The sequence below is a fragment of the Lepidochelys kempii genome, chromosome 19 (genome assembly GCF_965140285.1).
Source record: "Lepidochelys kempii isolate rLepKem1 chromosome 19, rLepKem1.hap1, whole genome shotgun sequence".
NCBI lineage: Eukaryota > Metazoa > Chordata > Testudines > Cheloniidae > Lepidochelys > Lepidochelys kempii.
The window spans coordinates 11,260,327-11,284,250 of record NC_136398.1 but is presented as its reverse complement, the minus strand read 5'-3'; the positions used below and the strand labels follow the sequence as shown (position 1 = coordinate 11,284,250).

The window sequence follows — 23,924 nt, the reverse complement described above, 5'->3', positions numbered from 1 at the left end:
CAAGAGGTAGCTGGATAGTGGTAGAACTTAAAAAGGCTAATCCTGGGGAAAATCCTGGACCGTTATCTCCCAAGGGAACTACACGGTATAAGTCACTTTCATGCTCCTCTTCTCCTCCCCATCAGCAGTTACCACAGAGCATCCTCCTCCTCAGTGGAGGGCATCAGATCTGCAATACTTTTTCCCCAGTGGCCAGGTAAATAACTTTCCCAAAAGCTAAGGTGGATCAGGCAATATCTTTTATTGGACCAACTTCTGTTGGTGAGAGAGACAAGCTGGAATGGTCTTTAATCTTGTACCCTAACTTGGAGTCTATTTTCCTCCTAGAGTCTCCTTCTGCAGCATAATCCTAAAGGAAGAAGTGTAGGTCCAGATACTGTATAGCAGAAAGCTGCAAGATTTGAATACACAAAGGGAACACTTAGCCACCAGATGCATTTTTGATTATTCAAACTGAGAAACTTGCTGCTGCGTCTGCCAAGACAGGGAAACCATTTCAATAGGTAATCAAAATGTCATGCTTCATAGTATAATCTGATCACCACAGCCACCAGGAAGAATAAATTCTCCTTCTTCACTCCTGCCTGGGGTCCCTATTTCCACAACTGCAAATCTGACCCCAGGCATCAGAGTACTGGCTATTGCCAGAGGCTGATCCTGGATTTACGCATCAAATTAACTGTTGTGAAGAGCTAAAGCTGAAATTGGGGAAAGCAGGAAATCCAACAGTCCCCTGTAAAGGTTACAGAAGCATATTAGCCACAGTTGGGAGCAGCTCATGTCCAGCTACAGGTTCTACATATTTAAGTACTTACGTGCTCCCATCAATTTACTCCGAGAATAGTCAAGGAGGAAATGTGCAAGTGTAAGATTTTGCAGCTAATGTTTTTCCAACAGCAGGTGCTTTCAATCCAGCCAAACGTATCACAAATTTTGAACAATCTACACAGAGCAGCTTCCTACCATCACCAATCAAAAGAGTTTCCATTAATTTCCTTACTTTAAGCTCTCTATGCTTCTCCATTTGCAAAGTAGTTTATGTCCCTTGTAAGATCAAGAAAAATTTGCCAGCCCAAGCACAAAAGACTTTTCCCATGCCAATTCATAATGATATTTTACTCGCCCGTCAAAATATCACTACTCACCTTGGGTGAGTGGGCGAGTAAAAGTTTGCAAAGCAATCTTATCACTTTCAGCACACAACCTGAAATCTAACCACGTTGCTAAGACACCATCTGTGCTGAATTCGCACAATGTTTGAACAATACTCTGCTGGAAAGGTGCAAACATGATTTCCCTGGCCGGTATAAATAGGGTCAAATGGTGAGTTACAATATGGCTCACTGAAGTTCAGCCCTATTGATACTAGCCAACAAAAGTGTTCGCCTCTTTCTATCATGAAATATTTTTCCAAACAGATCTGGCGAGCACATTTGGAATTGAGCATAGATGGGGCCCACTAAATATCATTCCTTTTTAAATAAAAAGAAAAGGAGTACTTGTGGCACCTTAGAGACTAACCCATTTATTTGAGCATGAGCTTTCGTGAGCTACAGCTCACTGCAGTTTCCACGGCATGCATCTGATGAAGTGAGCTGTAGCTCACGAAAGCTCATGCTCAAATAAATGGGTTAGTCTCTAAGGTGCCACAAGTACTCCTTTTCTTTTTGCGAATACAGACTAACACGGCTGTTACTCTGAAATCTGATTCCTTTTTAAATGAAGTTTTCAGGGTCTGCAAATAAAAATGCAGACAGTCTGGTCTAAATTATTATGGTCTGAAAACAAGGACAATGCTCTATTTGTCACTCAGAGTAACAACAGGAAATTGAAGTAATCCAGGGCCTATGTATTACCTTCAAAAATTTGTTAGATTCACCCTACCAAAAAGCAAAGGACCGATTGGAAGTGGGAGGGCAGTGGGAATACACATGGGGTGAGCGTATGGGGGGAAAAACCAGTCTGTGTACCATTGTAAGAGACAACAACCAATGTACCTTTCTAAAACACGTTCAGGAGCCCTCATGCCAATTGCTAAAAGAAAGCGTGATAAACCAGTTATACAGTTAGTAGCCAGGGACAGTAGCTTTGTTTCCAAGAGAATATGACTGCAGCTCAGAGACAAAGGATGTAAGGGATGAATGGAAAGAGGACCTCAGGGTAACTCTACACTGCAATAAAAGCCCTGCAACAATGAATCTAAGAGCCTGAGCCATTGACTTGGGTTTGTGAGAATCAGGCTACAGGGCTAAAAATAGCAATAAAAGCATTGGGGGTCAGGCTGGAACCGGCTTAGCTGGTGCTTCTCTTTGGGCTTGTCGACACTTACAGAGATGCAGCAGTACAGCTCTCCCACCGGCTTAATAACTCCACCTCTGCGAGAGGCAGTAGCTATGTCACTGAGAGAAGCTCTCCCACCAACACAGTGCTGTCTAAATGGGGAGTTAAGGTTGGTATAACTACATTGCTCAGGGGTGTGGATTCTTCACACCCCTGAGCAACATAGTTATATTGAAGAACGTACGTAGTGTAGACCAAGCCTAAGCCTCTGAAACGGCAGAGGATTACAATGTGAACCAGACACCAGCTTTACTCTCTTTTTTTAAATACACATGTGCGTGAACTATTGCTCATTAAAAATGAGAAACTATTAGAATTGGATATAGCCAGGCAGAATGCTGCATACAGACTTCTTACAGACAAGCCCCCGCCCTTACTACCACAGGCTCTCTTGAGTAGAGTCAGTCAAAAGCATTGCATTATGTATTGCTTTTGGGATATGTGCGGTCAGTGAATCCACCCACTCAAACGATGCAACCGATGAAGTGAGCTGTAGCTCACGAAAGCTTATGCTCAAATAAATTGGTTAGTCTAAGGTGCCACAAGTACTCCTTTTCCTTTTGCGAATGTTGTAAGTGTAAGTTCAGTAATATTTAGCAAGTGCCACTCCATCAAAGCTCTTGGGGAGACATGCAGACATTTAAAAACCACAACTCTAGTGATTAGCTGGGTTGAAGATGAATCATGGTGAAGAGCTCAAGACTGAATCCTCCTGGCAGTGTCTTATGCAAACATCCAATCCACAGATTTATATTTAACTAGCCCACATTACTAGGGGCAAACCACATGCACAGAATATCAGTCTGGATTTTTCTTATTCCCCCAAAAACCTGCACTTAGGTTTGTTTTTTTAAAAGCTTTCTAGCCATTCAGGTTCAGAAGGGACTTCAGAATATACCTAGCCTGGTGCTCTGATGTCTGTAGACAGGCAGACAGAAACAATGGTCATGCTCTCCCCCACCACAACCTCTCACTTCACAGAGGTGTTGTTGCTGAAGTAAAATTTAATCTAGCATTCAACTGCTAACATTGTTAACCATTTCAGAATGGGTCCCTGATCAAAAACATTCAACCCCCTTCTCCCCAAAATGACTGAAAGCCCTGGGATACCACAGTAATGGACATGGCATAATAATATCAGGAATGCACCATGATTTTGATAGGGCATTGCTCAGAAATAAGGCTGCAGGTTTTGAATCTGCAAACAGAATGTTTCAGTCAACTGATTATCTCGATTACTCCGATACACTCGTTACTGTAATTAAAAATTAGGGTTCGAGTGGTCATCTAAGAAATACTTGACTTCAGAATGTAGTTTGCGGTCCCTGACACTTGATCCAGCAACAGATGGTTTTTAAGTATCCCTTGAGATTTACAATGATAAAATATAAATAAGGGGCCAAGTAAATTAGACAAAAGCTGGGAAAAATTGTGATTCATGGAAAATCTCTCAGGATTAGCCAAAAGCCTCCTGATATACTTCTACTATGTTTGCCAATCTTACACTGGTATAAGGAATACTACTCTATAGTCTCTAGAGCAGTGCTTCTCAAGCTATCGGATGTGGGGGACCAGCAATTTCTTTTCCCCCCAATGTGCACGCAGACTGGCAGCCAATGGCTCATCCGCGGACCACTACTTTGAATAGCGCTGCTCTAGAGCAGTGATGGGCAACCCGCAGCCCGTCAGGGTAATCCGCTGACAGGCCACAAGACAGTTTGTTTACGTTAACCATCCGCAGGCACGGCCACCTGCAGCTCCCAGTGGCCACGGTTCACCGTTCCCGGCCAATGGGAGCTGCGGGAAGCGGGGGCCCGCAGGCGGCCCACCACTGCTCTCGAGTTTACTCGACTATAAAGTGCCATGCACACTAATAGCACTACATACATTTTCCAAGGAACTAGCTCATGCTAATTAGTGGGAAAGTTAGAAATTTCTTGCAGCTCTAGGAGGTGGGGCCTTGATGGAAGGGGTGGAGTATCCCCTGGCAGATTAGAAACTCAGCACCTATGTCCCGGGCCCCGCACCACCCCCGCCCCCCCCCCCAGGACAGCCCTGCTCAGAAGTGTGAAAAATCCACACCCCTGAGCAATGTAGTTATACTGACCTAACCCCTGGGGTAGACAGCACTATATCGATGGGAAAGCTTCTCCAGCAACATCGCTACCATCTCTTGGGGAGAAAAGCAGTGCAACTACACCACTGCAGCTTTCTAAGCTTCCTTTTTTCTGCCCTTCGATATTTACATCATGAATGCGGGAAAGTTTTTGAAACCTATCCTTTACAAACGTGACTCTGATCAACACCACAGACTAAGCATCTATAAATAGGCCATAAAATACTCAAAAAACATTGCAATGAACTGGCAGGGAACTCCACCCTCTTGTTAAAGGTTTTGCTGCTATAGAAACTGTGATTAAACATGCAATACCATGCATCAGCTACCTGAAACAGAGGTGCGCCTCCGTGAACAAGGAAGGGCCTGAGAGTGACTGAACAATATTTCATGCGTATCAGATCTTAACTCAAATGTTCCCCCGTACAAGCTCTGCCAAGAAACTAGTCTTGCTCTCGTACGGCAGAGTTGTAGGGGAACTCTCTTGCAGAAAAGCAATGGAGTTTAGCACCTTAATTCGTTTTTAAGATCTAACAAACAACCCAGGAACAGGTGCGCCCAAAGTCACATGCACCCACTACAATAATGCAGGAAGGGTAAACAGGAGTAAATTTCTGTTTGCAAGCACAGCCAACTGGATTGCTAGAATCTATATGGCACTCTCTCAAACCACCTGTTCTGCCGCCTAGCAGCAGCCAGCACACAGACACCATTATATTGATGGCAAACTAGGAGATCTAGATTGTTACAGAAACACCACTGCTAGCACCAAGTGTCAACAGATCACAATTTCTCTTCCCTACTTAATTCAGGCCATGTCTACACTAGGAAGTTTTGCTGTCAGAATCTTTACCGACACTTAGCTGCCAACATTACTATGTTGGTACAGCACACGCACACTTGGCTGCTTTTTCCAGTGCCATGCATCCTCACCATGAAAAGCTGTGTCAGCAAAAGACACTGCTCTCTGTTGGTTGGCATTCCAGCATACCCCACACCATGTGCAAAACTGCCTTGAGGGACACCACCACTCTACTATAGGCAAGTCTTGTAATGATATCTTGACCGATATTTCAATCAAGTTGCCTTCAGAGAGCACAACACATTTACAAAAAAGGTTATTTTTGTTTCTGTGGCCTGGGAAATTAGGTTGGTATAACTGTCACTCAAGATTGTGAAATGCCTACACCTCTGAAAGCCACAGTTAAACCAACATAACCCCTGGTACAGACAGCAATAGGTTGACAGGCGAATTCTCCTGTAGACTGAACTACCACCTCTCGGAGAAGTGGAGTCCGTATGCTAATGGGAGAACCCCTCCCCATCAGCGTAGGTAGTATCTTCCCAAAAGTGGTGCAGCTGCATCACTGTTGCATTGTAAGTGTTGACAAGCCCTCAAGTCACATTAAAAAAAAGAGCAGTCACTCAATAACTTACAAGAGGCTGCTGCAATAGAGTCCAGTCTGACTTTAGTGACCATCTGCAATCAAATGTGTCTGCTAGTTAATAATTTGCACAACTGCAAACTTTAGAAACAGAAATTATAAATTAAACGGACTGATTTCCAATACCTGGTACTAATTATGCTTTCCTTTCATACACTGGAAGCCTTTCTGCAGCTATAGTTCAGCCTTGCATGGAGATTAAATTATCAATCAGAAAAAATAAAATCATACTATCAAAACATTTAAGGGTCCTTTACTGCCATGAATCACTCTATAAGAGCTTTGAGCAAAGACCCTTTTCCACCCTTTTAACTGCCAACACAGAACTGCAAACTGCCAACTTTCCAACTCCATTTTGCCATGCCATTGGGCAAAAAGATCCACAGACAAGAGCACAATACACTTTGGTCCAGCTGATGCTCAGCATGGACCAATCAAGCAAGGCAAAGGTTGGGGAGGCACTCACCAAAACTTGCCAGAACAGCAAAGTGGGCTTTAAAAAAGGTTTAATTTTTCCAGAGACCAATGCTCTCAAATCAGAATAAATCCTTCAACTGAGATCATCCACAATTCATTTACTAGTTAGAAATGTTAACATATCCAGTTTTTATGCCAGAATCTTTGTTCTCTCTACCTATGTTCCTCTTAAATGTTTCAATTTGAGGGGCGGTGAAAGAGGAAATTTCTCTGCAGTTTCTTTTTCTTTTCACACGGAGATGTTAAGATTGTTCAATAGAAGTCTCACTTTGCAAGAATGTCATTAAGTAATGAAAACCTAATGGTAAACATGTTCCCATCACAGTATGTCTCAAACAGAAAGCCTCCCCACAGCAGAGATTGAAACTATTAAATGAAGAAATGTATCACGACACAGAAAGGATGACCCAAGGGAAGCAGAAAAACCAAGAATGAAACCTGACCAAATATTCAAACTGGAGAATATGAAGAAATATTTTAGAACTAAATACACGGTTATTTCACATTTCACAGGGATTAAGACTTAGAATATTAATCACTGACATTATAAAAGCCCATGATACATGAGAGGCAGCTACTCTCTTATTAAGACAGACAGGACAAGAGAGGAAACAAAGGCATGGAGTAAAGTGACTTGCCTCATGTCACAGGGTACGTCGGTATCAGAACGATTAATAGAACGGAAGCCTAATGGATCCTACAGCATTCTTTTACTTTACTTTCCAAATCTGTGATGTGTTTGCAAAGATTATTTCCTTCCTTATGACAAGTGATAAGTCACACTCAGCATAGATCTGTCAAAAACAAATTGTGTCAAACCAACCTGATAGCTTTCTTTGACACGGTAACAAGGCGGGGGGGAGGGAGGAAGAGAAGCGGTAGACATGGTATATCTTGACTTTAGTAAAGCTTTTGATACTGTCTTGCATGACCTTCTCACAAACAAACTAGGGAAATGCAACCTAGATGGAGCTACTATAAGGTGGGAGCAAAACTGGCTGGAAAAGGGTTCCCAGAGAGTAGTTATCAATGGTTCACGGTCATGCTGAAAGGACATAACGAGTGGGGTCCCGCAGGAATCAGTTCTGGGTCTGGTTCTGTTCAATATCCTCATCAATGATTTAGATAATGACATACAGAGTACACTTATAAAATCTGCAGACGATACCATGCTGGGAAGGATTGCAAATGCTTTGGAGGATAGGATTAAAATTCAAAATAATCTGGATAAACTGGTGAAATGGTCTGAAGTAAATAGGATGAAATTCAATAAGGACAAATGCAAAGTACTCCATTTAGGAAGGAACAATCAGTTGCACACATACAAAATGGGAAATGACTGCCTAGGAAGGAGTACTGCGGAAAGGGATCTGTGGGTCATAGCAGACCAAGAGCTAAATATGAGTCAACAGTGTAACGCTGTTGCAAAAAAAGCAAAAAAGCAAACATCATTCTGGGATGTATTAGCAGGGGTGTTGTAAGCAAGACACGACAAGTAATTCTTCTGCTCTATTCTGTGCTGATTAGGCCTCAACTGGAGTATTGTGTTCAGTTCTGGGCGCCACATTTCAGGAAGGATGTGGACAAATTGGAGAGAGTCCAGAGAAGAGCGACAAAAATGATTAAAGGTCTAGAAAACATGACCTATGAGGGAAGATTGAAAAAACTGGGTTTGTTCAGTCTGGAAAAGAGAAGACATGACAACAGTTTTCAAGTATGTAAAAGGTTGTTCCCAAGGAGGAGGAAGAAAAATGGTTTTTCTTAGCCTCTGAGATAGAACAAGAAGCAATGGGCTTAAATTGCAGCAAGGGAGGTTTAGGTTGGACATTAGGAAAAACTTCTTAACTGTCAGGGTGATTAAGCACTGGAATAAATTGCCTAGAGGTGCTATGGAATCTCCATCATTGGAGATTTTTAAGAGCAGGTTAGACAAACACCTGCTCTAGATAATACTTAGTCCTGCCACAAGTACAGAGGACTGGACTAAATGACCTCTTGAGGTCCCTTCCAGTTGTATGATTAATTTTCTATAACCAATGACTGGATTGTGCTCATAGGGTCTTTTTAGAAAGCCAACTAAATACATCACAGTGATGAAATTCACTGCTTTGTCTGTATTAGTAATTATCGAAATCCACCAGATATGTTCTGCATAAGCCCCATATTCTCCACAGGGAAGCTGGATACTTCAGTATTCCAGAATAGCTGTCAGTATTCACTGAATGCAGTACAAAAAGAGTCAGTCAGGACTGAGATATCAGACATGTACTACCAATGAATGAGCTAAATTTTCCACTTCCTCCTAATACTAGTTATCATGCATATTCAGCAAAAATAAGTAAGTACATATCAGACAGAAGTAAGAGAATAGCACTTCTAAAGTTAATGATAAATTTACTGCAGGCCATAAAGAGCAATCAGACTGAGTTAGCAAGTATGAACTTTCCCCAAAGTAAGTCTGCGAGCATTATGTGTTCTGGCCTTTGCTGCCACTCCAGCACAAAGTGCAGAAACTTAATAAAAAAGCCAGTGGCCTGAAGCCACAGCTAATTTCAAAACTCTACTGTAAAACACAGCTGCCAAGGACAACATTACATACATTGCTCATTGGGTAATTCCACACAGAAAGCCTGATATTACATGTCCAAGGCCTCAATGAACCCAGAAGAGAGTTCTGGAATCATGATTAAGCGTGCCAGCAACACTGGCTTCCTCACCATTTCGCTGGCCAATATGCCTGGGACCACACTATGCCAGAACCATGTTTGAAACATGTTTCAGCATCTTTTTAAAATATACTTCTAATATGACTGTGACAGTCTGTATCCCTATGTTCACCCTTTTTACAAAACTATAATGGATTTTGTACAAAGTATGCCTTGTGAGGTATCATCTGAAAGCTCATAATATGCTGATCATTATTGTCTTGATAAAATATGTGGGTCAACATTGCATGTGAAGTTATAAAACTCTACTGTATGACTTTGCTGAGACATGCTCCAAATTTAGAAAAGAAGGCACAAACCAGTTCCTCAGAGACAAAAGGCAAACTGGCCAAACATTTTAGCCAAGTGTCAACAAAATCAAATAGACTATCACCTGGTTAAGCGGCCATTCTTTGGAGGAAAAAGGGTGAGAGAGAAATTTACATGTTGGCAAAGAAACAGCTGGAAGTCTCCAGTCCCACAGACGTTCCGTCACCTGAACCCCAGATGGAAATGATTCTCAAAGAAAAGAGGCACAAACTCCCTAGATTATTCATCCCTTCACCTGTACACATGGCATAGACAACACTTGAAAGACAAAGGAAGCATCACCGAACTGGGGAGAGATTCTGGCTGAAAGAGTTAGCCAGTAAAACTGCTGGAACATGTGGTGAAAGACCCCCTTTTGCTTTAAATTCACTTAGCTTGTTAAGTTTGGTATTATTTTGCATTTTACCTTTTATTTCTTTGTAACCAATTCTGACATTTATGCCTCATTACTTGTAATCACTTAAAATCTATCTTCCTGTAGTTAATAAACTTGTTTTATTGTTTTATCTAATCCACTGTTTGTTTGAATTGAAGTGTTTGGGAAATTTCATTTGGAACAACAAGATTTGTGAATATCATTTTCTATTATATAAATGATGGACTTTATATAAGCCTGTATTGCCAGGAGGGGCTGGGTACTACAAGATGCACATTGCTAGGGGAAAGTCTGAGACTGGGAGTTTGCTATTGTTGCACTGCTGGTGTAATTCATGGGTGGCTGGCCACAGCACTTGTACAGTATAACTGGGAGTGATTTACAGGCTGAAGGTTGTGCGGGCAGACCAGAAGTGGTAGCTTTCACAGCGAAGCAGTGTAAAAGGCAACACAGCTGTTCCAGATTGTATCCTGGGTAATGTCACAACGATGTGATCCTGTCAACATGACCAAACAATGGGCCTGATTTTACCACCACTGTCACTGATGGGACATGTTAGAAAGAGGATTTAAACACTAATTTGGCCCACAGCCCAGGGTACATGAAGCTTAGGACACTCAGAAGAATGTGGACCCTCTCATGTATAGACAGTGAAAACTTTTCAAATAAGAAAAAAAGCTGTGTTTCTATTTCATTCAGATATTTCTTTTGGCTCTGTGCAAGAATCCCTCACAAGGAAGTGAGCCCAAAGTGACTAACAATCTCTTTCACTTCTGAATCTTTCTGTGGAACACTAGTGAGCTGTAGCTCACGAAAGCTCATGCTCTAATAAATTGGTTAGTCTCTAAGGTGCCACAAGTCCTCCTTTTCTTTTTGCGAATAGAGACTAACACGGCTGTTACTCTGAAACCTGTTAATTAAATACTGTTTACAGGAGATGAAACGTGCTAACATCTATGACAGTGAGAGACCAACCTTGTTTGCATAAGCCAGTTGGCCCCATTAAGTGTATTCCAGCAATCATCATCCTGTTATAGGTCCCAGCTGGAAATGACCGGTACATCTAAAATGCAAGGCCATTCATACTTTTGAATCCTTATACTGAAACGGTGAATAGTAATTAAGATTCTATGGCCACATCCATACTTTTGGCATAGCCATGTTAGCAGAACAGCTTTAAAAAACAAGTTAATAGTTCAGGCAAAAAATGGTTTAATACTCTACCCAGCCAGCAAAGAACAGTTCTAGCCTTGAAGAATAATTTTTCTCCAACCAGTTGTTTTACTGGTGTAACTCCACTGAAGCCATGTCTACACTAGAAAAAGTTTTCCGGTATAACTATACCAGCCAACCCTTAGCGTAACATCTACCAGCAAAACACTAACTGTACCTTTGCCAGTATAGCTTATATCGGTTTGGAGAGTAAAATAAGCTACCAGCAAAAGCACTTTGATGTCAGTATAACTGAGTCTACACTACGGCTTTTGCTGATATAGTTCTTTTTTTTTTGTTTTCTATGATCACACTTCTAACATATGGCTATACTGTACTAGCAAAGCTTTCTAGTGCAGACCTGCCTGGAGTTTAATGGAATTATTCCTGATTTATAGCAGCAGAAAATATATAAAAGGAGAGGAGAATCAGACACTAGAGGTAAAATCTGCAAATAAGCCTAAATGGATTAGGAGCCTGGGTCCCATTTCAAAAGCGACTTAGGCACTTAAGAGCCTAAGGCTTGGTCTACCCTACCAATTTATGTCAGTATAACTACATTGCTCAGGGGTGTGGAAAAGAGCGATGTGCTATAACCCCCAGCATAGACAGTGCTGTCAACGGGAGGGCCTCTCCTGTCAACACGGCTGCCACCTCTCAGGGAGGTGGAGTACCTACGCTGATGGCAGCAGCTCTCCTCTCAGCATCGGTAGCGTCTTCACTAAGCTCTACAGCAGTGCAGCTGCACCACCACAGTGCTCTTCGGGCTTGTCTACCCTGGCACATTATAGCGCTGCAACTTGCTTGCTCAAGGGGGTGAAAAAACACCCCCCTGAGCGCAGCAAGTTTAAGCGCTGTAACATGTCAGTGTAGACAGCGCACCTGCCCTTGCGGAGGTGGGTTTTTTAGAGCACTGGGAGAGCTCTCCCCCAGCACTCTGCCAGGACTACAGCAGCGCTTTACCAGTGCCAGTGTAAACAAGCCCTAAGTGCACACAAGCACTTTGTCTCATTGAAAGCCAATGAAGCTGTTAGGTAAGCAGTTCTTAACCGTGTTTTATAATCAGCACATCAAAGGCACAAATACAAAAGAATGAAGTTAGGGCTGGGTAAATAGTTTGCTTTCTCCTCCACATTATGGTAGAAAGCCAAGTGGTTTTCCAAAAAACAGCAAAACATTAGGTCCCTGTTTGCGAGGAAGGACTTGTTTTCCCTACTGTCATCCTCTTCCCATCTTTGCCACTGATGTTTTCTATCGTTTCACATAAATATATCATTCAGTTAAGAGATGAATCATGTTCCTTAAACTGATAACATCAGGGAACAATTAGTTTCTCTAATGTGGTTTGAAAAGGGCTTGAAGTCCTATGTAAATAGATTCAAATAAGCATTATTGTGCCAACGAAGATTTCACTAGGTACAAAAAGTGCCTATCATCTTGGTATCCTAGCCCCAATCAGGTCAAATTAAAGTCAACAGAAAGTCTGTGCACAGAACAACATCTTTCGATTTAAAAATATCTTGAAAAAATAATCAGAAGTGTAGGGCTGGAAAAGACCTCAAGAGGTCATCTAGTCCATCCCCACTCACAAAGGCAGGATTAAAATATACCTAAACCATCCCTGACAGGTGTTTGTCTAACCTGCTCTTTAGAACCACCGATGACCAGGATTCTACAACCTCTCCAGGTAACTTGTTCCAGTGCTTACCTGTCCTTATAGTTTGAAAGATTTTCCTAATATCTAACTTAAACCTCCCTTGCTCAAACTTAGCTGATTACTTCTTTGCTGGTTTCTTTAAAGCTGGGTAAGTATCCATGACATAGACCCAGTAGAATATCAGTTCCTGATGTGGATGGGGCTGAAGTAACTATAGGTCATACCAGCCATACCACCTGGCTTGCAAGCTTGCTTCCCCATCCCCAGCATTCCTTTGAATATTTACTCAGTCACTTGTAAATTAATCCTCAGATACCAGGAGCACATCATGAACCAAAAAGTCAGACAAGATAGCACAGTGGCTTAATGCACAGGGCTGAGAGTCAGAAGATCTGTGTTCTCTCTTGCCCAGTTCCCCATCAGCTTGCCATGTGACCATCAGTTATTCACTTCTAACCTCTACCTCAGCTTCTTGTGGGAATATTTCCATGCCTCACAGGCATGGAGCAATTTATGCATGTTTTTAGAGCACTTTGAGATCATCAAATTGAAGGCATTATGGAAATCCCAAGTGCTTGTATATCTACATTTTTTTTTATATGCTGAAGCCTGAGAAGCCTCTTGAGAGGGCAGCACGAAGGATTCATAGAGCAAGTTTGTGAGCAGCTGATTTAAAGGGTACTATCTGGAAAGAGTTAAGAAACACCTGCACTGGACCAATCACAAAGGTGCGACGGCTGATCTGCCTATTCACTGATTGACAAATGTGTGATTCCCCCAGTGTGCAGAAAAGAACTAGTTTCAACTAGTTCTCATCACAGAGCACTGACAAATCAGCAAGAACTACTAATTGACTGATAAAAATAGACATCTGAAAACGCTTTTTTCTTTACACAAAGCCAAGCACTGAGCTACTCCAGCCATATACTGTTCCGTTTTCCAAGTGTTCTAAAACCCACCCACAAAAGAACATTCTCAAAGCCACAAAAAAACACATGAAATACAGAATGTCAGAACCTCTCTCACCACAAAGAGAAATTAGGACCCCGATCCTATCAAATGCTGAGCACCTCTAACTAAGCACCCTCTACTCCACAGACTTCAGTGGGATTAGCAAGCAATCAGCCCCCGCACAGGATAAACCCTATTCAGTTTCCTAACTAATTCATAGGACCTTCCTCTCATTGCGAACCAGTCCCTACCTATTGTTTTGCTTGAAATAAATGGTTGAATGTATTATCCATGTGCCCACAGGGGTGGGCAACAGCTTGCTTAGCACATGGCAGCATTTATGTCAATAACTATGGACTGTAATATCTGAACAACAACTTTCATCACCACATGGGTTTTCCTTGAGCACTTTTTTGCTTATTGAATGAGTTTTTATAGCTAGTGAATAATAATCACTGACTAAAATGCCTGAATCAACTTCAATATTTCCTAATTTTAAAAATTTTTAAAATATAATGCCTAACTGTGTCTAAAGCAATCAAGCTTGATCAAAATACAAGTGGCTTGTTTCAATACAAATGCTTTGGCTCCTGAGATCATCAAATTAAACTGAAGATCAAATTAACCAGTGACTGAATGAAGTGGAAGGCTGTGTAATCACAGATTACTGATCCAGCAGCAGAGAAACAAGGATGCAATCACATTTTACCCATCCGTGTCAGTCCCTCCACAGGGATCTACATTCCCACTAATGTTACCCTCCCTTCCCCCACCCTCCCAAGAGAGACTCAAGTCTGCTCCAGGGCTCATAGCAAATAAACCAGGTATGTCCTGATGGGGAAAATGTGCATACTTTTAATCATATTAGCTCACCATGATAGCTTGTATTTTAACAGGGCTTTTCTAACAAGTCCAAAACTGTGTTAGACAGCTACATTTCAGCCTGAGAGGGGGCAGCTTAAACAGCATTGAATATGTTAGGAAAGCCTTGTTAAAAGGTCTTCTCTACACAGGAAAGTTTTTTGGTATAACCCAAGGTGTGCATTGCAACCAGTATAGTGATATTAGTATAAAACTCTGGCATGCAGACACACTTATTCTGGTTTGTGCTTTTTGTCATTTTTAACTCATGGTTTGGAAGGAGGTTGAGATAAACCAAAAAAATAACACCTCTTATACTAGAATATAGTATATTGAGGGGAGGAGGTGTTATATCAATTTAACCATAACAGTGTATATAACCAGCAAAACTTTCCCATGTAGACAAGCCCCAAAATGCAGGCTATCACCTGCCACATTGAGCTAACTAAACTTGGTTAACAAGACTGCTCATCAAGACAGGGTCCCAGAAAGCTTTGCCCTTCACCACCCACGCCAAACAAACTAGAGAATATAAAGATCTACCATTGATAAGTCTCTGTTTATATTTTTAAGAAGTGAATTCAACATTTAAAATGCATGAGCTGTCTATTTTAGGAGGTTTCTGTTCACTTTCTAGAAGAGGATTGAGACTCACTTCCTAGTCTATATTTTGTTGGAGAGATTTTTTTTCAAATGGCTATACCTCCACATTTCTGTAAATATTTGCACAGCTGCTTTCATACAATTGAAAATAAACATTTAAACTAAAAAGACAAAAAGTTTGAGAAAGGGAATATTAAGACCTTCAGTGTAGGGACTGTGATCATGAGTGCCCCTGTCCCCTTCTGGGCATTACTAAAATACTTTATACCAATACCAAATACCAATAGGTAAGCTCATCAATACTTTTTCAACTAACATTGCAAGTCTACATATAGGCACTTCAAGACTTCACCCTCTTGCACTTGGACAAATACAATACAAGGCACTAGTGTTAAATAATTCAGTTACATAGATAAACGATAAAGGGAAAGGGAAATTTAGTTGGAAGTGAGGAAACTGTTTCAGATGAGATCTGAAACAGAGAGCCGATCAAGCAAACAGATACCAAGAAATCCGTTCCAACTAGCAGAAGTTGCAGACACAGTCTTGCAGAGAAGGCTCCTGCACTGGACTAGATGACCTCTTGCAGTCTCTTCCAGTCCTACAATTCTATGACACTATAAACAGTGGGGTCATACCAGGGTAGTTAAAACTGTACACCTTGTGTGTGTAGTCAAGGCCTAAGTGTTTCAAAAGAACAGGGAAGCATAGCAATAAAAGCCTTGGCCAAGATATTTTTTTTTAAATGGGGGTCCTAATGTTGGGGGCTCTTAAGCCTATATTCACAGGCACTTAGGTGGCCTGATTTTCAAGCACTACTCAGCAGCTCCCAACTGAAACTGGGTGCAGCTGGATGTGCAGCATGCTTGAAAATCGGGCTACTTATGTAAGTGTTGAAATACTGATTTAGAGTTTAGGCACCCATGTCTGAATTTTTCCATACTGACTTTAAACAAACAGATGAGGTTCTCTCCCTTCCTGGGACTGAGAGACTTGGAAAGCAAGGCATCACTGCCCTAAACTTTGGCATCACCACAAATTCTCTCCCTTCAGTCCCCCGTTACATTGTTTCAGAGTAGCAGCCCTGTTAGTCTGTATTCGCAAAAAGAAAAGGAGGACTTGTGGCACCTTAGAAAGCTTATGCTCAAATAAATTGGTGCCACAAGTACTCCTTTTCTTTTTGTTACATTGTGTTATCATGTTAGAAAGGGAAGGCTGAAGCTCACTGGTTTAGAGAAGCAGCATATGCCATCCCTCAACAGCCGCAAACGTCCAACTTGCCACAACAGCCAGGGGATAACCCATCTCCACAAGCGGTGCAGTGAAAAGCGGTGGGTTACAGCAATATGAGAGCGGCTTTGGACCCCACACCCCTTTTGTCTTTGGATTTTGTCTTAGTATGGAGCTAGATAGTATGCATGAAGTAAAGGAAGTCCTGGAGATAAAAGGCAGCTAGGGAAAAGAAGGGCGGGGGGTGAAGTGGGGAAGACAGAAAATGTGTCTGCATGTGAAACAGGCAACAAGCAAGGAGGGAGAATAACAGCAGAGAGTGGGGGAGCAGTTGGGACGCTTGGGGTGGGGAAGAGAGACAAAAGGGGGCAGAGAGGAGCCAGCCCCAGACAAAAGAGGGTAAAGGGAGGTTAAATTGGGGCAGCCACAGGCAAAAAGAGGCTGGGGACAGGGGCTGGCCATAGAATGGGGAAGGGTGGGAGGGGAGGGACAGCAGTCTTGAGGGGACGACCCATAGGATAGTGAAGGGGCTCAGGGGGCTGAGGAAGTGGGAGCCAGCACCAGGCTGTGGGTTGGGGAAGGGTCCAGAAGGGGTGGGGGCAGAGGGTGTGCAGGAGCTAGCTCCAGGTGGTGGGAGGGGGCACGGGGAGAGCGAGAGCCAGCCCCAGGCAGTGGGATGAGGAAGGGTCCCGGGGGGCAGCGGGAATGGGGGGAGAGGGAGAGAGCCCCAGGCAGTGGGACAGGAAAGGATCGGGGGGGGGAGGCAGAGGAAGTGGGGAACAGGGAAGGGTAGAGGGGCCTGGCCATAAGATGGGGAAGTGTCCTGGGGGGCAGAGGGAGGGGAATATGGGGAAGGGTCCCAGAGCGGGGCAGAGAGGGGCCAGGCCATAGGATGGGAAGGGGAGGGTCCCGGGTGGGAGGGGGGATATGGGGCAGGGTCACCGGGGGGGGGGGGGGGTTCCGGGTGGGAGGCAGGATATGGGGCAGGGTCCCGGGGGGGGGGAGGGTGGGTCCCGGGTGGGAGGCGGGATATGGGGCAGGGTCCCGGGAGGGGGGGGGCAGGCTGTAGGATGGGGCAGGGTCCCGGGGGGGAGGGGCCAGGCAGTGGATGGACCAGGGTCCTGGGGGCAGAGAGAGGGAGGGAGGGGGGATACGGGGCAGGATCCCGGGGGGATATGGGGCCGGGCAGTGGATGGGGCAGAGTCCCGGGGTGCAGAGGGAGCGGGGAGGAGGGATATGGGGCAGGGTCCCGGGGGAGAGGGGGGATACGGGGCAGGGTCCCGAGGGAGAGGGGCTGGGCAGTGGATGGGGCAGGGTCCCGGGGGATATGGGGCCGGGCAGTGGATGGGGCAGGGTCCCGGGGTGCAGAGGGAGCGGGGAGGAGGGATACGGGGCAGGGTCCCGAGGGGAGGGGGGATACGGGGCAGGGTCCCGAGGGGAGGGGGGATACGGGGCAGGGTCCCGAGGGGAGGGGGGATACGGGGCAGGGTCCCGAGGGGAGGGGGGATACGGGGCAGTGGATGGGGCAGGGTCCCGGGGTGCAGAGGGAGCGGGGAGGAGGGATATGGGGCAGGGTCCCGAGGGGAGGGGGGATACGGGGCAGGGTCCCGAGGGAGAGGGGCTGGGCAGTGGATGGGGCAGGATCCCGGGGGGATATGGGGCCGGGCAGTGGATGGGGCAGGGTCCCGGGGTGCAGAGGGAGCGGGGAGGAGGGATATGGGGCAGGGTCCCGGGGGAGAGGGGCCGGGCAGTGGATGGGGCAGGGTCCCGGGGGCAGAGGGAGGGAGGGGGGATACGGGGCAGGGTCCCGGGGGGATATGGGGCCGGGCAGTGGATGGGGCAGGGTCCCGGGGTGCAGAGGGAGCGGGGAGGAGGGATATGGGGCAGGGTCCCGGGGTGCAGAGGGAGCGGGGAGGAGGGATATGGGGCAGGGTCCCGGGGGAGGGGGGATACGGGGAGGGGGGATATGGGGCAGGGTCCCGAGGGGAGGGGGGATACGGGGCAGGGTCCCGGGGGGATATGGGGCCGGGCAGTGGATGGGGCAGGGTCCCGGGGTGCAGAGGGAGCGGGGAGGGGGGATATGGGGCAGGGTCCCGGGGGAGGGGGGATACGGGGAGGAGGGATATGGGGCAGGGTCCCGAGGGGAGGGGGGATATGGGGCAGGGTCCCGGGGGAGAGGAGCCGGGCAGTGGATGGGGCAGGGTCCCGGGGGGCACCCGGCCACCCCCAGCCAGGAGGGGCGCGGGGCGGCATCGCCTCACCTGGCTGGGTCCTGCCCCGGCTCCGCTCTGCCCCGCGGCTGCGAGTGCGCTCGGCGCGTGCCCGGAAGCCCGGCAGGCTGCAGGCGGGGGGGCGGGGCGCGCGCGGGGCATGCCGGGACTCGTAGGCCGTGGGGCGGGGGATATTATGGGATATTAACCAGGGGGGAGCTGTACTGGGAGGAGGTGCGGTTTGGGGAGAGGTGGGAGGTGGGAGGTGGGGGGCGGGGCGGGGCGGGGCGGTTTGGGGAGAGGTGGGGGGTGGGGGGTGGGGGGCGGGGCGGTTTGGGGGGAGGTGGGGAGCGGAGGGCGGGGCGGTTTGGGGAGAGGTGGGGGGTGGGGAGCGGAGGGCGGGGCGGTTTGGGGAGAGGTGGGGGGTGGGGAGCGGAGGGCGGGGCGGTTTGGGGAGAGGTGGGGGTGGGGAGCGGAGGGCGGGGCGGTTTGGGGAGAGGTGGGGGTGGGGAGCGGAGGGCGGGGCGGTTTGGGGAGAGGTGGGGGTGGGGAGCGGAGGGCGGGGCGGTTTGGGGAGAGGTGGGGGTGGGGAGCGGAGGGCGGGGCGGTTTGGGGAGAGGTGGGGGTGGGGAGCGGAGGGCGGGCGGTTTGGGGAGAGGTGGGGGGTGGGGAGCGGAGGGCGGGCGGTTTGGGGAGAGGTGGGGGGTGGGGAGCGGAGGGCGGGCGGTTTGGGGAGAGGTGGGGGTGGGGAGCGGAGGGCGGGGCGGTTTGGGGAGAGGTGGGGGGTGGGGAGCGGGGGGCGGTTTGGGGAGAGGTGGGGGGTGGGGAGCGGAGGGCGGGGCGGTTTGGGGAGAGGTGGGGGGTGGGGAGCGGAGGGCGGGGCGGTTTGGGGAGAGGTGGGGGGTGGGGAGCGGAGGGCGGGGCGGTTTGGGGTTGGAACTGGGGTAACTTGGAAGCTGTATGTGCTGGAGGAAGTCAGAGGTGGGAGACTAATAAGTGTACTTGGCGGTAGTGAGTTGGGGATTCTTTAGGGATACTGTGTGGGTAATTTGGGAAAGTTAGAGGTAATCTGAGGGGTGAGTTTGTGGAGGGCACTTGGAGGGAGTTGAGGGTAATTTGGGGAGATTATCTGTGTGGAATAATTTGTGGGTGATGTGAAGGGGAATAATTTAGGGAGTCCGGGGACATGGGGAGAGCTGCACAGGGAAAGACGAGGAGTGGTACATGTAATGGGGTGGCTCAGGAAATTGCATGAGAGATAAGGTAGGGGGAAATGTGGGTATCTCATGCATGTGTGAGCAGGGGCTGTGTCATGTCTGGCTCCTTTTAACTAAAACTGCCCATTGACCATAACAAGTTTTTGAGAATTTTTCTAGAGGGGCATTTCAGATAGTTTATACTGCCACCAAACCTTTAAATTGACAAAGCCCTGGCTGGGATGATTTAACTGGGAATTGGTCCTGCTTCGAGCAGGGGGTTGGACTAGATGACCTTCAGGGGTCCCTTCCAACCCTGATATTCTATGATTCTATGAAATTAGTCTGTATAATTACTCAGGACAAAGAGTTGTCTTCCTCACCCTTCTGAATTAGTTTTATTAGAGTAGGTTTTGACAGAGGCTGAATCACTTATTAAGCCATACCTCCCAGTTATATTCTCCTATGTAATATAATCAGACACAAGGAGCAAAGGAACAGAAGATAACTCTCACTTTTGAGTAGCAATAAACCTAACTAAACACAAATAATAAATAAGAATTATAGCACGTAGGAGCTCTAGTCATGGATCAGGACCACACTGTACTAGGGGCTGTACAAAGATGTACACAGACTAGGAGGAGGAATACTTATTGTTCAAAACATGGAATTTTTTTTCACAGGAAATTTTGACATTCCAACGTTACTTTCCATTCCAAATATGAGCAACATGGCAAAATATCAAAACTGTTCATGAAACAGAAAATTCTGAAAAGTTTCACATCTGAAGCATTGAAATGGAAAAGTTCAGCACTTTTGATTGAAACAAAATGATTCAACATTTCAAAATGACATTCTTCACTGCAGTTCTCCTGATTAATAAAAAAATTCTGACAAAAATCACATTTGTTTGATTGGAGGAATTTTTTTCTGTGAAAAATTTCAAACAGATTGATTACAGTAGGAAATACTTGTTATATGCAGGAAAAATCATGAAAAGTAACTCATAACTAACCATTTACTTGTCTAAAAACAAATTACACACAATAGCATAAATGAAGACCCTCAGTCCATATGGAAGTCCTCTGGTGTGGCTAAACACAGATGAACCAATTTCCTTTAAGGCAGGTTTATTTGCTTGGCTTGTACCTTGATAATACATTTCCTTCTGGTTGTAACGCAAGAGGAGCTATGCAACTCCACTCCTTTCCTAGAGGGCTGCCAACCCTTCCAAGTCCTTCCCACACAAAATCCTTCCACCACCTCTACTGTAAATTGGAGCATGTCTTTACCTGAGGGCAGCCTCCAAATAAACTCTGTCATCATGCTAATGCTTAGACAGACAAGGTGGGTGAGGGAATACCTTTTATTGGACCAACTTCTATTGGTGAGAGAGACATGCTTTTGAGCCACACAGAGCTATACAGTGATGGGGAAACCCCTTTCCAGTGCTGTATTAAGTGTCTACACTACAGTGGTGTAGCCTCAGTGCTGTAGCTAAATACCTTTGAGGATCTGGCCTGTGTGCCTCAGTTCCCCATGTGTAAAACTTGCCTACCTTACAGGAGTCTTGTGAGGATAAATACATTCAAGATGGTGAAGTCTTCAGATACTGTGGTAATGGGAGCCAGACAAGTACTATAGATACATATCAGTGAGAACATCTAGGACTAAGTTCAATCGGATAAACAGAAGTATAATGGTTATAAACCCTGCAGTCAGTTCTGCCATAGACTTTCGGTGTCATTTCATTTCTCTGGGCCTCTCTAAAATGGGGAAAATACTACGTCCCTTCTTTCTCTTCCTACCCCTGCACAAGTCCAGTATTTGAACTGCAAGCTCTTTGGGGCAGGGACTCTTACAGTGTGTGTATACAATACACAGCACAATGGGCCCCGATCATCACTGGGAACCCCAGGGGCTCCTGTAATACATATAATATCAATAAAAATAGTTTCTAAAATCTATCAGAGTTCTTTTATGGCCTCAGCACTGTAGTATTTCAGCCGCATAAACATTAATGAATTTACCCTCACAGGGCCACTGTGTGGCCTGGCAGAGCTATTATCCCATTATCTAGAGGGGGAACTGAGGCACAGAAAAGTTACATTATTTTCCCCAGGTCACCCAGGAAGACTATGGAATTGAACCTAGGTCTTCAGCACCTTGAGCTACAAGGCCATCTTGCCTTCTTTATGAGACTTAGGTACGAAGGATGCCTTTGAAGCCAAAAAGGGGCCTTTCACACTATTGATGGCTCTGCAGATTTTCATTTGATGCAGGAACGGAGGCTGTGCATGTACCAATTTTTTAGTCAAGCCTGTGCTCTGTGGACATTCCCTGTCCCACGCAGTAAACGACCTGAGGCGTAGGCTATATCTACGTTTCGGCATATAGTGTACCTACACTGCAGGCTTCACCCCACCCCCCTTGCCAGCACAGGTATAAATAGCAGAGCAGATGACGAGGCACTGCGTAGGTGAATAAAGACACGCCTGAACCTAGGGTGGCTCTGTACGTGCCCAAGCAGTGCCTACCCTGGCTACATTGCTAATTTTAGCCTGCTGCTCGAGCCAGGGGGAAAGGCTCTGGTGGGGGGAGGAGGGGAGGCAGATGGGAAAAGGCTTGATCCCACTACAGGGAGCTGCTGGAACCTTTGCCCACAAGAGTGAAAGACACCAGCAGCGGGAAAGGCTCTGGCAGTTTCCCACTGCCAGAGCCTTTGTCTGCTGACTCCCCCCTGCCAGAGCCTTTCCCTGCCACGTGTAGCTACACACCGCAGCTTGGACGCAGCATGGTTTTCACTGCAGCTTTTAACTACCCCCCCTGCGCCCCACTCCCAGAGTAGACAAGGCCTCATGAAGACCTGCTCTTCCTTGTTCTAGCTGCTTTATGGACGCAAATGGTTTGAAGCTGGAAGTCCTCTGCTCTGGTGGGATTTTGTCAGAGATACATTTTTGCAAGTCAGATGTGGTTTGTTGCTTGCGGATGCATAAACAAATTGTTAGTGTAAAATGGGTGTGTGCATTGCTTCTAGATGTACATGCTTTACTCTGTGCTATTTACAGCCAGTTCCTGCTACATTAGTAAATGGGCTGGTTTTCTAGTGCTCTCTGTTTCCATCCGCTGTGACTCCTTTACGCGGAGACTCCATTGCCCTTCTTCCCCCAACTTGCAACCTCCCCATTTACTGGGCCCTACGCCCACCAGGCACTATGGAGCACTTAAAATCCTAGAGCCCCATGCTTCATGCCTCTGGAAATCTCTCTCAGAAAGCTTCTCAGTAGTGGGGGGGTGAGCGGTAGGGTTATCTCTTGATTAGGAAAGTCATTCATCAACAACCTGGTGCTGTAGCTTACACCCCCTCTCAAGCCTTATCTGTATGCCTAGCAGCTGCAGGAATGCAGACAAAGGTGATCTATGGGGCAGTAATCATCTTGCCTGAAGATTCAGGACAGCTTTCTCTCCAGGGTAAGTCAATGAGTAACTTGCTGCTGTTAGCAGAATTAGAGGAGCTGGGCAAACAATTTGACCTTGTTCATGCCAGAGTGAGCATTGTGGCCTCCAAGGACGTTAGCTTGCAGGAAGAGTGAACAAGCTGGAAGCTAAAGTAGGTGCCTCTGGGCAGGAAAGATGGGAAGCAGGTCATAGAATGCAGTCATGAAAATAGAGGAGCGCATGTCATTTGCTATTGCACAAGCTTTGTGAAAGAAATGGCCAAGCCCTTTTGTTTTGCCTGGAGTCTAGTGCAAGTTACATCGATACTTTGGCTACAAGGTCTCCCCCTTGGCTCTGAGGGAGATCTCTTTGCAGGCTTTCTAAAAGCCTGGGCTCTGGAGATCTTGCATCTTAACTATGGGTCAGTCTGTGTGGTAAGTGGTGTTACCAACTCTTGTGATTTGTTTGCAACTCTTGTACTATTTGTTGTTTTTTTCTAAAGCTCCAGCACCCGGAGTCATGAGACTCAGCTTTCATTTAAAAAAAAAAAGTGTAAGGTTCCATCCCTCAAAGTTGCAGAGAAAAGCTTGAAAACATGACTCAAGTGGACCCTAAAGGTTCAGAAACACGAAGGCAAATAAAAAGCCCCCTTCCCAATGTTATTTTTAAAAATCTCATGGTTTTTAAAGCCAAGTTCATGATGCTTCACGACCTGATGATTTTTGAACACTTGGGGTCAGTGATATTGGGTGGGGGGGGGGGCCTTTCCACATTCAT

At 46.1% G+C, this 23,924-nt stretch overlaps 1 protein-coding gene across 3 annotated transcripts in view; it reads right to left on the bottom strand.

The window, feature by feature from the left end:
* PHACTR4 (phosphatase and actin regulator 4) overlaps window positions 1–18,649 on the bottom strand; it is a 99,518-nt gene extending 80,869 nt beyond the window's left edge. The window contains exon 1 of one of the 3 annotated variants that reach the window (XM_073317315.2): window positions 18,565–18,649. The gene's annotated coding sequence lies outside the window, so the exon portion shown is untranslated. Of the gene's footprint in view, window positions 1–16,299; window positions 17,199–18,564 lie in introns of those variants that run through there. The other 2 variants (XM_073317317.2, XM_073317316.2) reach the window with 2 other exon arrangements.
* Window positions 18,650–23,924: the final 5,275 nt, after the last annotated feature.